Raw genomic sequence first — 13953 nt, 5'->3', positions numbered from 1 at the left:
TAGCCACGTACTAACATATTCGGGAGACTTTTTCTATTTTTTAAGACCATCCAGAACTTTCTATTGTTTTCATTTTTCACGTAATACAGCGATCCTTCGCTAATGTTCGCTTGCTCTACACGCGTCCAGTGGATATTTCCAAATGGGAAAAAAGATTTTAATCTCTCGAACAGTGTAAAATCGAGAGTATGGGAATGATTAATAAATAACCTTTTTCCTGGTAATGAATCCGAGAGAGAAACCACAATGTTCGAAAACGGCGATTTAGACGCGAAGACCAATTTTTGACCATCTCCAATCAGTTCACTTTAGGTGTTATTAAGTTCAAAAATCCTTGAGGATCTTCATTTGAAATATTACTTATTCCTAGAAATTGTTTAAATAGGTTAATATTTTCTCGGAAACTTGACATTTTTATTCTTCTTGGAAATCTGTTTTTGCAGTTCATATTTCTCCTTGTGATGTTACAATAATTTCATTTTGTACTGTATGAATCTTGCACAGGAAGGTACACACTTTATTTTAGAATAAAAACAATAGGTCTAAATTTATTATAATTTTAAATACAGGTAATCAAAGAGAACCAATTTCAGTATGCAGTTATCGTAAGTTTTTGGAATAGTAGTTATCAAAGTGGTACATATTGGTCAAAATTCTACCACGAGCTTGTAGTTTATGTTCAATTCTTTGATTTGCTACTTTTTTAATAATTTAACTTTAAAGTTGGCGAATCTCATTCTTATTATTCCAATTCTCTATTATTTTCTTCATTATTTACATACATTACATAATTCAAAATGTTATGCAGCAGTGAAACTTTCATAATAAATGCATTTCGTTTTTTTCTTTAAGGAGGGAAACCACTATGACGAATTGAGTTAGGTTAGGTAAAATTCTTGAAAACTGCCTTTATTTTCAGCCGTCACAGTGATTTCCCCCCTCAATTAAATAATTTACTTTTCATTTAACATAAAATAATATAAAAATTATCGAGAAAATGAATGTTAACAGTGTCAATAATCGTTGATAAACTTGTTTTTGAGGATCTATGCACCTTCAAGGTAAAATATCATTTTGCTCGTCTAAATCGTCGTTCATCGAGCGGTGTGCGTCTACGAAGGCTGAAGTTCCCGTTGGTCGATCGGCGAGAGGTCGACGATGTCGCCTTCCGTCAAAAACATCGGCGCCAAACACGCCTAATCTCGGTTACGTGACCGCGCAAATGAATGAGCTTCCTCCTGGGTATCTGCTCCCTGGAGTACCACTTAAACGGGAACGAGTATGCTATCGGTGTCCTGTTTCCCGCAAAAAGCACGGGAATAACGCGGCGGGCCGGCGCTGCAGGTTCTTCCCCGTGATCAACAATGGCGGTCACGTGTGTCGCGGCGCTTCGTTTTGCGGGCGTGCGCGGCACCGAGCTACGCGTGTGCACGTGTGCGTCGCATAGTCGTGTCGTTCGTACCGCGGACAAGATCCCATAGACGGTGCACGGGGGGGAGGAGAGGGGGGGTTGAAGGAAGGGGTTAGAGCCACGCATGAATGGAAGCTTCATTCATGTTGTCGCCTTTCCTCGTACACACGCCGCCTCCTGCCTACCCGCCAGCCTCCGCCTTCTGGTTTTGTTTCTATCGAGGGGCCGACCACCGATGTTACGCGACCGTTTCTCGTGGAAACAATGCGCTCGTTTCAGACGCGCGCGGTTGCATCAGTCCTAGCCGGCTCAATTTATAAGCCCAACCACCCACGGTCCTCGAAATCCATCCGGATGGACCGACGATCTAACATCTGAACTGCTTCGAAGCGAGCCACAAAGTTAAAACAAATAGAAAAATACTTATTCGCAAGCGTAACAATTTATTCGACAAAGTCTATAATATAAATATAGGTTTGTTCGATTCTTGTACCCAAACGGTAGGCGTTAACGCGCGATAAACAGACCAGACTGATGCTAAACTGCCTCAATCACGATCGTCATTTACTGTCCGCGAGTCTGGCTCGTGACATTGCAATTCTCATAAGTTTTCGTCCTGTTCAGTACTTGTTGAAATATTTAAATCTTATTATGGGAGGTGACTTAATTGGCAAATCAAGTTAGGTATCTAACAGGTATCTGAGCCTAAGGTACCCCTGGAAAACTAATTAAAGAGTACGCGTCGTGCAATGGCTTTACTATATATCAATTTCTATTGTCGAGTGAGGCAGTAAGATGGTAAAGTTGAACGTGGTCGCCAGACGACCAAATGCAGTTGAGTAACTTGGAGGGTCTTGAGCCCTCGTACTATTAACGGTCGACAAATAAAGAACGCGTCCTAAGCAGTCTTACGATAAACCATGTTTGGAATTCATCTAAATTTTTATTTCATCGTAGGAAAATGTCCTACGTGGCAACAGGAGGACAATTGCCCCTTATAAATTAGTTACAAACCCTGATTTAATGCGTTCACTGCCAAACCAAACCCCTCAAATTGCACTAGATTGCAATTGAAACTAGCATATCCACAATTTGTCACCAGATTTTTGTAGCTTTGTTAGAATTTAAGAGTCCTATCTACATTTATGTCCTTTAACATCCAATCTTGAGAATTTTTTAGCTCCTCGGTGAAAAATCATGTCACCCATACGCGGTGATCCGACGTGTTGTTCATCGAATCGACCACACGCGTATTTTTCGAAACATCATCCGTACGAGCTTGTCAGTCCGGAGTCATTTGACTCGAGTCGTACAACGAAACCAGTTCCAGCGTCGAAGCCGTCGCTTCGATAATTATTTAAACGTATTCCGTTCGTTTGTTCATTACTCCGTCCTCTTCCTGGTACGTTAAAAGACGACAATAATTGCGGTTATCTGTCTTCGTTCGTTTTCTATTTGCCTGCGGAGTTTCGTTATTTTGTAATGCGTCGCACGAGAGATAGCAAGAGGCGCGCGCATGTCGGAAACGAATGACAAACTACGTGGAACGAAACGACGGAAAAATAGGAAGATATGAGAAACGTAATATACTTCTGCCGTCGATCCCGGGATATTTCGCAACGCGAGCGGACTTAACGAGTCCCGGCATCAACCAGTTCCCGAGAACTCGAAGCAGAAAAGGAGGATTCCTGTCTCATTCATCGAGTACGAGGAAGAAGAGTCCTGTCCCATTCATCGTAGTCCCGTCACGCTTGACGGCGATCTAGGATCGCTGGATTTTAAGTACAGTAAGAACGCCGGACGCTGAGGACTGCCCGGAGTCCCGATGGGAAATAAAGAACACGTTTATTCTTCCACGTCGAAAGAGTATAACAGGAATGTCATAACCAGCAAACGAAGACGACTCGTTGAATCGTGGCCGCGTAACGAGCATCGACCACAATTACAGTACGATCTAATGGAAACCCGTTCTTTATATGGTAAAATAAAATTATCGCTAATAACGTCGGATTAAAATATCATCTCGCGCAACGAACGCAATAGCCACGATGCTTCTACCTTTCTCCCGCTTCCAATCGACGTGGAGCAACGTTCCCTGGAATCGTGTTTAAATTAATTCTCCCGCGACGCAAGGACTCGGAATCTTCGTACTTTGGCGACACCTCCAGCGCCCTCCAACAGAGGGCTACCTTTCCCGCAAGCCCTACGTTTCACCTTTCAATCCATTAAAAGAGTTTGGTAAATGATTTTTTGAGTCATCCAAAGTACGTGTAACTTCCATATACAGGTTATTTAGTCACCCTGGCTACCAAAATTTTAACGCCTACTCGAATTTTTTTCTCGAGAATGCGTAGGATTTCGAGAGTATGTCTATTCACCAAAAATGATCGTAATTGACCCCTGCAATCAAAAATAATTTTTTTAGTACTATTTTAAATTTTTTAATTTTGTCGAAAAATTTCACATCTACTCGAATTTTTTTCTCGAAAATGGGTAGAATTTCGAGGGTATGTGTATTCACCAAAAATGGTTGTAATTAACCCCCACGATCGAAAATAATTTTTTCAAGACGATTTGAAATTTCTTTTTTTCGTCGAATTTTTCTTAAACATTCGTTTTTAATTTTTAGTAATTTTGTTTGACGCCCTACAGAAAAGTTGTGTAATACTTTTTCGTAGGTACCCATGAGCTCAACTTCAGAGAAAAGTTTCAGTAAAATATATTCACTATTGTAGGAGTTATGGCTGTTTGAAAATTGGATCATTTTCATGGGGTTTTTCTCACTTTACGGGGTCAAGGAATAACTTTTTTAATATTCTTGGAATCTCTACATATTCTTTACTAAAATACGCGTTATTTTCCTTTTGAAACATTAAAATCCTTCCATCCGTTCAGAAGTTATGACGTTTTAAAGACACGCATGAAATTTTGGAGTAACATTTCTGGCTTGAAATTATATTTTCGGTAAGGAATTTTTTTTGTCGAAAATGGTTAGGATTTCGAGGGTATGTGTATTGACCAAAAATGATTGTAATTAACCCGTGCAATCAAAAATAATTTTTTTTAAACTATTTGAAATTTTTTAATTTCGCCAAAAAGTTTCAGAAACTACTCGAATTTTTTTCTCGAAAGTGGATAGGATTTCGGAGGTATGTCTACCCACAAAAAATGATTGTAATTGACCCCCACAACTGAAAATAATTTTTCCAAAATGATTTGAAATTTTTTAATTTAATTTTTTGATAACTTTTTAACGATGCCTCAATAAAGAAATCGATATTCTTGATTTTCGATTTATTTTGGACTCTAGAATCTCCCATTAAAATTTTTCTCGGTGATGTTCGACCACCCTGTATAACATACAATGTCTCTCGTATTGGTCCACTGACAGGTACTTTCATTGCGCGAGGATGCAGGTAAAGTTAATAAATACATCTTCGAAAGAAACGATACAAAAGTAAAAGGGGGATAGAAGGGGGGAGGGGGGATAAGTAAAGCTCGTAAATAAAGAAGTGGCCTGTTAATAACACGCTGCGACGCTGGGCAGACGTAATTTATCAGATCCAATTATATCGAAGGTGTTCTTTCGGTGCGAACGCTTTTGAAACTCCGTGTGCTTTCGAAAGCGATCAATTCGGCGTTACGAGCGCGCGACATCGCGGCGATTTATCGATCCGGATCGAGGAGAACGCGCTAGGGCGATCCGATCCGCGGTGCTTCGTTAACTCATATTTATTCGAACGATATTTAATTGATTGCAAAGATCGTTCAATGCCATTGTGCTCGCCTCTGAATGGAAGACGACGATCCAGATAAACCCACGCGTTCCCTTATCCCCGCATACTAAACGGTCCCGGGTGCTGGAACAACGATGAAAATGGCTGACCGGCAAGAACTAGTAGAGTTATTAATCACACACCGGACGGTGATTATTTCTCCGGAATGGATACAAGAACATTACGAACTTACACCGGGGATACGTGCCACGTACGCGCGACGTTCTACACAATACGCTCTCTGATTACGAAAATCGTGTACCGACCGCTATAAACAAATTAATGAGCGAGCCCCTTGCTGTTTCGATCTGGCGATAAACGCTCGATTACGCGCGACCCGCGGGTTAAAAACAGGGACGAGCAAAATTTCATTACGAATAATAAGATCATTTATAACCGCTCGGTGGTGTTGGTAAATACTTAGAAATTCGATTGGAGAATATGGCGTTTAGTTTTCGGACGTTTCGATGCACTCGTTCGGTGTGAAATTCGTAACTATTAAAAAATGAAGAGACTCAGCGCCATATGGTGCTTTATGCAGTAGCTTATGACTCGACAATCGCGCCATATGGCGGGCTGCGCGGTTAAAGGCTTGATTATCCTATGGATACTAGACGCATATGCGAACGAGGCTTAATTAATACGTTAACTACCACCATTTAGTCGGAAACCATACGTCGCGATCCACGCTATGTTTCTGATCATTTTATTTGATTATTCTTTCAATTATGTAAATGTGAAACGTATTGGGCTGAACGAATGTTCTATCACCTATAATATGCTAGACAATGTCTCAGACGTGCCACCATGAACCTTTATAACAGTTATATGTATGTCCAATTCGTGTTACCGTTTGAAACAAGAGACTACGAGTACACTTCATTTTAACACTAGAACTACCGAAGTGGTCAAAATGTATAAATTGTAAAAAATTTACTCGATTGAAAGAATAAATAAACATTTCTTTTCATTGTATTATATATTTCTTCGAGTATCTATCGTTTTAATCTCTTTGGTACAAATAAATATACCATAATTGTCGGTAGATCTAGTGTTCGACCATCTCTGGGAAAAATTGTAATGGGGGATTCTAGAGAACAAAATAAGACGAAAATCAAGAATAACAATTTGTTGATCGAGGCTTCGTTAAAAAGTTATTAACGTTTAAAGTTGCGCCTGTGGAATAGCTGCGTGCACGCAACTGCTCGCAGATTGCCGTTCTACAGGCGGAACTTTAAACGTTAATAATTTCTTAACGAAGCCTCGATCAACAAATTGGTATTCTTGATTTTCGTCTTATTTTGGCCTCTAGAATCGTCCATTAAAATTTTTCCCCGAACATCCTGTAAAAATTGAGTAAAACTATGTGATGCACCCATCAGTATATTTAATTTAAGAGAAAATTGATGAAATAAAAAATGTAGTTTAGAACAGTTTAACGAGATCTGTAACGTGTCAAAGTTGGAACGCGGGCGATTTGTTTGCCATCGTTGTTCTATGCCGCGAGCTTAAGAAGGTTAAGAACCACAGCGGCGGATGGTCGAACGTTCTGCCCGTAGATGTGACATTTAAATAATCGTTTCGCACGTCCAAAGACCCGGACGGGCCCTGTAATCATCGTGCCTTCGCCTTAAACAATCTCCTGTTCCTCAGGTGCGTATATACGAGACGCTGGGGATGCAATCAATCCTCGTTTATACGCACGCTTCACCAACTGGAATCCAGCATCGTTTTAAGAAAGCTATCATAAATTATTCCGGGCTCGGACGTGTCCCATATGGCATCATAAGTTTCCAGCCGCAGCCATCGGCGTGGCAATGGGCACCACGCAACGCGACTCGTTCCGTGTCGCCGCGACGCTGCAATAATGACCGTTTACCCACGCGCCGGAATTAGAATATATCCGGCCGATAATTTATGGAGGAATTATGCGTCGGTACGCGGTTTATTATGTATGTCAAGAAGACAAGGGAACGAGGATACAGATTCTCGTTTATCGTCGATCGATGGCGCCGGTTTCTCTTCGTCCAGTCTCGCTGAAACAACGCGAGAGATCGCCGGTTGAGAATATAACCGTGCAGAAATAAAGCAAAAGGTCCGCGAACAAAAGATCTCCTACGTCTTCGTTAAATTTTCTCGAGGATTTAATGGTCGTCGTACCTACCAAACACGAGACTTTGACAAATTGATCCTGAGATACGAGGCTGTAGAATCCAACTCCCTAGTTTCTCGTTTTTAAAAAAAGAATCAAATTTTTACCGATGACGAGCAATTTTGTTGATTACGGAAAAGTGAAACGAAACAGAGGCGATATTTGTGAGTTAGAAAGTTAGAATAGATTATGTAACTGACTGGCAACGAGTGTAGAACGATGCCCCAAGTACTGTATGTCCGCGAGAAGTTGGCTAGTGAAAGGAACGCGAGTCTGATTAGTGCTTAGGCTCTCATTGTAGTTTGAAGTTGACGCCATTGAACAAAACGACGACAGAAGTGGGGATGGGCGGATCTAGCAAAATACTCCCCTGACTCCTCAATCGTCCCACTAGCCAACTTCTCACGGGCGCACAGTACAAGTTACATGATTTAACCCTTAAATGGATTATTGAGGCCCTCTGCAGGTAACAATTATTATTATTATTAAACTAACAATTATTTAATATATGTAAATGTAATTATTTGAAAATTTATGTAATCCTTCATTAGTTCGTTATTTTTTAAATGTTTTAAAGGAAAGTTGATTTCCATTTACCAATTTGGTAAAAATCAACGTTAAGTAAAATGATTCTGTTGAGATTGAGAGTCCACTTAAGGGTTAATATAAAAAGTGGGCATCGATACAAAATGTGATACCTGCATATAATCATTCAAAAGTGATTATAGTCTCTGATGCGTTGACACTCGCGAGAATGACAGAAACGGAGAATCGTAAAATAAAAAAACGATGACTCTAGTTGACTTGTATTTATTCGTAGATTGAGTGTGAGTTGAACTGTATTGCTCTGAATGTATGAGAATATTTTTCTTTGAATGACTGTGAATGTTTTTATTTGAATAAATGTTTGAGAGTTTAGGTTGATGTGATATTAATGGCGGATCAAAACCAGGTGTTCGTTTCTTGGTTGTCCCTACCTTCCAAGCACCCCTAGAATCATGCCTTTGGTAGAACGACGTTGGAGAAAGGTTGCCGTTTTTGGTTTGCAGGTCAACTTTCCCTAGGTTTTCGATTTGGAGGTCGATAGTAGGGCTTTGTGTTGTCAAGCAGGTGTCGAGTTTTGACCGTCCACGCGGTCGAAGGATTTTTGCCCTACCATAAACCTCGCCTAAGAATGAAAGGAGGCTGCTTCGGCGCTCAACAGTCCCAAAGTGATTTCTTTTCTATGACAGAGTATTAAAACGGAACAAAAGAAATACGTATAATTACGGTCATTTTCAGATTTTATCTTGCCGGTTCGCGGAGAGCACGAATTAGTTGCACGAGAAAGTAGGCATCTCGGTTTTCCTTAAAGACCAGCAAATTTTTCACCGTCTTTAAATTGACTATGTATCGAAACGCAGATTAACAGCGCGCATTATTATTATTTCCTCGAGTTTTACCGGAATCAAGGGCATAATGAGCGGTTGTAAAATTTAACAAGCACCTTATAAAGCATACTCGTCGACGCGGCGTTCCTCGCGCTACGTAAAATCGCGATCTCGCATCTTCTTTCTTTATATTTATCGGTATCGTGCATCCGCACATATGGAGTGTAAATAAATTCTTCAAATTAATTCGAAAGTTTTCAGCTCGATTACGATAGTCTCTTCGCATTACCAACCCCTGAAGTTAGCTTGCACCTGGCAAATACGAAAATGGAAAGTGAATAAATATACGCGGAAGCACTGTGTCGAAAACGATGGTTAACGCGACAAAGATGAAGTTTCACGCCTCTGGATCGGTTATCAACACAGCCCCGATTTCGTCGATCGCGATAAGCGATCCAAAAAATTCCAAGGCTGCGCGGAATACTTGTCAGTGATCGCAAGGCTGCTCGAGGTGCATCGGTTTCTTTCCTTCAAAATGACTTCATCCACGGACGATTCCAAGGATTTCGTTGAAGGAAGGAAACAAAAAGCAGGTAGCAATCACGGAGAGGAATGCGCAAGAAGGTCGAAATAATAGCCGGCGCACGGCGACGAGCTGCGCTGATACGAGCGTACGTAAAGCTCCGGCCTCGCTCGATGAACTCGGCCGAGATATCCTCCCAGGCCCGTCCATGCTGACTAATAACACGATTCTGTATCGCGTTAAATTCCGACGGGTTATTTCTGCCGGTTTATGGGACCCCTTCCGGGGATATCGCGATAGCTTCGCGATTAATTGCGGCTCGTTCCCCGTCCCGGACAGCTGGAACTAAATAAACTCAATCTTGACCTTTCGACGAGCCTGGAATTTCTTTGTGACTCTCCGTCTCGTTAAATAAAACAAAACGACAGGACCAAACGCGCGTCTCTCCTTTTTAATTATGTCAAATTCCCCTGCTAACCCGATACTTCCGTCCTCCATAGCGATCGCTACGAAATCGGAAGCGGACACATTCCTCACGACGACTCACACTGGGCAATTTAAACGATCTGGATGGACAAACTTCTGAAGAAACATGTTTATGAATTTTTTGCCACTATCTGTTTTTTTATACATATTTACGGGTTTTAACGATAATACAAACGTATCGTAATATAATAATAATAATAGTAATAATAATAATTATTATTATCATTATTATGGTGATGATGAAGACGATGATGATATAGGATTTTGAAAATCTCTTTCTTGTTTTAACCATTCTGTACTGTTATTCAAGAACTCTTTTATGCGGTTACATCTTGCCCATCTTTCAGAATGTTTATAACAAGAATTTATAATATTATTTCTAGCAATTTTCAATATTTTTTCTTCATCTAACTAATAAAGTATAACAAGCTAGACACTACCTTATCTATTAACCATATCAAAAGTTATCACAGAACACAAAAGATATTTAATATTTACAAATGTATAATAGCTTTCGACTTAAATAACCTATCGACATAACAAACTGTCCGTATAATATGAATGAATACAGTGTTATTTTACCTAGCAATCGAACGATTTTCATAAAGTTAGGCATTTTACAATGTATATGAAATAAATTTATTGGATTTGGGGCTATTTCGATAACATTAATATTTTCAATTTGTCCACTTAGATCTATGAAATTAGCCACTGTGCGACGGTTCGTATCGAGCCAGAAATTTTCTATTTTTCTAATCGCCGTTGCACGCGATAATTACTATCGTTTAATCCGAGTAATATAATTTTACGACACGAGCACGAAAGTTGCGTTTTAGAAAGTCGCGAAATATATATATATATGTATAGTGCGTTGAATAAAAATGGCAAAGTCGGTAGTACGAAATAGAATGAAATCGGAGCATTGAAAGTGTTCCTCCAAGGCAGAGATCAAGATAACGCCCGAGAAGAGATCATTATCTTTCCGGCTCATCCTGTAGACCTCATCTTTAACGGGTGCAGCAGTTAGCAACACGATTTTACCTCGCGATCTGCTCCTCCGATTTATCTGCCTAACCGCGAACAACACGGAGAAGATATCGTGATAACTTCGCAATTAATCCCGTCGTTCCCCCTGGTTTTCGTCGCGGGAATTAATCATCTCGATCTTGGCCATTCCGCGATTCGAGAACTCGTTTGAAGATGTTTTTGCGGAAAACATTCCCCGCGACTTGAAACGCGCGCTTCGGGGAAAACAGAAGAAGGCGAGCATTGTCTCGTTAATATTCGTTAAACATTTAACGCTCTACTTGTTAGTTTTTCAAACGTTGCTTCGATAATATCGAACGCTGCCTTTGCTTGGGAGAATTAGAAATTACGCGTTTTAACTCGAAATTCCCATCTCATAAATTAAAATTTTGTTAAATTTATAAAATGTGTCAGATCAGAATAATATATAATTCTATTTAGACGTGTTTAACTGTTAATTCACAACAACCATAACAATGAGTATTAATACTCGTGTCTAATTCTGATATTTCCGTTTTTAATGTCTGGAAGACCACCCGTGTCCACTGTGCGAATTAAATAAATACGTTTTACTCGTAAGTATAAAGAAGTCATTCCAAGAATTAATGACTAAATAAATCAGTGTCGTCGATCGCAACGAATACCGTGATTTCCCAAACGACGCCGCGTTTTTGCGACAACGCGCGAATTGCTACATTTGCACGGGCCGGTAATAGCCGTTTCCAGGAATCGTAAATTACGACGGCCATTATCATCATTCCGTTCACGATTATGAAAATATCCGACGCGCTCCTGATACTTAGTCGCCCATTGTACGCATTGCGTTTGATGACATAATAGCGCTCGTTGCACCCGATCGAATGTCTGCTGCAAATAAGAAGAAATGTCTCTATTCGTTGCGAATAATCTACGCAATTGCTAATCGAGAATTCTTATTATTAGCCAAATTTTCACTTCTCAGAAGAAACTTTGTAATGGGATATCACGAATAAAAACATTCAAAATTATCTGATACAAACATTAACCCTTCGTTTCACGTTTTGATTTGTGACCGTCATAGAATCGAGCACTGAATTTCTCACGAATCACTTATTATATTAACATGTAGTATTTACCTTTGACTTTGATCAACATTAGTATCAATATCACCACCCCGATATCGACCGCGCATGGTCGATGATATTGTCAATGCACGTATTCTAATAACGTATCATAATATCGACAAATATCGAACAAATTCGACAATAACGATATGAACGCGTCTCACCATCGAATAGGAATCCATAACGGGCCTGGTCGAGGAGTTTTCCAGTTTGCGAACGAACCGGCCTTTCGATGCAAAGGCAGCTTCCTCGTGTGGCGAAACGGCGCGTGCTCCGTGGGTCCGCGGAAACTTCACGTCGTGGAAAGCCACGCGGCGGGCGCGCGCACACGCGTAAAGGTTAGCCGTGAATTGGCACATACGTTTCACACCTCTCGTCTTCCGTCCGTTCGCGCGACGCACCCCGAACGACCTCGACGTCGCGTTCGAAACCACGAGCGTGCGAGGCGTCGCGTTGGACGCAACGGGTAACCTGTCACTGGCTACGATCGTAACCGCGTATCTCCTCTTCGATGGACGGCACGCGCGCGTCGTCGGTCGTATTCAAGTGTCACGCGGCCGACGAGTTCATCGAGTCACTCCACTGTTCGCGGCGTGGCGCGTTTCTCGCGGCCTCGTCTCGCGTAACCGCGACAACGGGTAACGATAAGCGTCGCGACGTCGGCCGACAGTCGAGGGCGTCGCGTCGTACGACGACACCGGGCCGGTCGTGGTAGCGCGCGTATTTTCGAAAAACCCGACGCGCCGTCGCGATAAGAGACGAACGAGAGAGGACGAATCTCGAACGACTAGGGAGACGCACTAGGGAGACAAGTGAGACAGCCAGCCCGAGCGCGCTTCGAACCGATGCATCGCGGCAGCGCGATTCGAGCCAACTATTCGTCCGCGCTCGTCCAGCTTCGGCCAACCTCGGACCCCGTCGGACTCCCGGTCTAGTGCGCGGGCGGCTCCGTCGAGCGAACGGGGCACCGCTTCGATCGGGGGGAGACATTTCTGACGCTCATTCGGGTTTCTCTGTCAATGGACGCGACTCGATTTCGTATTTCCATCCAACGTCAACGGGGGTACAATTACGAGTCAACACACACTTTACAGAACTAATAAAAATCTTAACACTAATCTAGGACTATTATACGCTGGGCTCTTAACCCCTTGCCAAACACGCCATTTTGACAAAATCGATTCAAAAATTGTTAGCGTTTTCTTCTTCATGGTGTTATTCAAGTATGTTATTTCAATGTAACAAAGATGAAAAGGAATTGTAAATAAGCGTTTATTGTTAAAAATACTCATATATCAGTATGCATGACTTTATTATAACGTAAGTTATCTTTAATTGTTGCTGGATTTGAGGCCTTGTAATGTTTAGTTGCATTTCTTAAATCCTTGAAAATTGTATTACACTTTATAGAATTTCTAATGAATTATGACTAAGTTAGGTACACAATATTGTTTTGCAACTATTATACGCTGTTTTTTAAGGGCTCATATTTATTTGCATTTCTGCAATCCTTGAAAATTGCAACTTGGACTTGCATTCACATCTGCTAGAAATGATAGAGGCTAATATTCCAGCCAGGTCAAAATCCAAAGAGAAAAAGTTACCGATAATCGTTGGATCAGGCGTAGAATTGAAAGCAAAAGGCCTCTAGATAAGCATGTATCGATAATTGGAACAATTACTTATTTATAATTTAAGTTACACCGAAACTACAGACTTCTTATTCCAAAGATATAAAAAGAACCAACGAGAAACTGTTTTAGGATTACGAGAGGTTTACCAACATATTTCAATGTCCACGAGAAAATAAACGATAGACATAATTTCAAGGAAGCGTCCTTATGACACATGTGCGACGTTAACGACGCGTTCGAAAGAGGAAATTTGGGGAAACATGCAAGTATTGCTATATTAGCGTAACATAAATATGTTCCGGCAAACATAGGGGCTGGACGCAATAAATTGTAGCCAAAAATGTGCGTTAAATTGTGTCGCCATTTCGATTGGAGCTTAGTGCCAGCTGGATGAGGAAACAAAATATATTTATAAAATTTCGCGGCGCGGAACGTGACGACCGCTATTCCCGTGCAAACAGGAAGTAAACTG

The 13953-nt window shown here is 41.1% G+C and overlaps 1 protein-coding gene across 1 annotated transcript in view; it reads right to left on the bottom strand.

The window, feature by feature from the left end:
* Positions 1–12755, bottom strand: part of LOC122400192 — a 58068-nt gene extending 45313 nt beyond the window's left edge. The window contains exon 1 of the mRNA XM_043401521.1: positions 12012–12755. The gene's annotated coding sequence lies outside the window, so the exon portion shown is untranslated. The remainder of the gene's footprint in view (positions 1–12011) is intronic.
* Positions 12756–13953: the final 1198 nt, after the last annotated feature.

This window comes from Colletes gigas, unplaced genomic scaffold, assembly GCF_013123115.1.
Source record: "Colletes gigas isolate AHSC1104 unplaced genomic scaffold, ASM1312311v1 Colletes_gigas_Sc00016, whole genome shotgun sequence".
Classification (NCBI taxonomy): Eukaryota; Metazoa; Arthropoda; class Insecta; order Hymenoptera; family Colletidae; genus Colletes; species Colletes gigas.
This window is presented reverse-complemented; position numbering and strand designations above follow the sequence as displayed.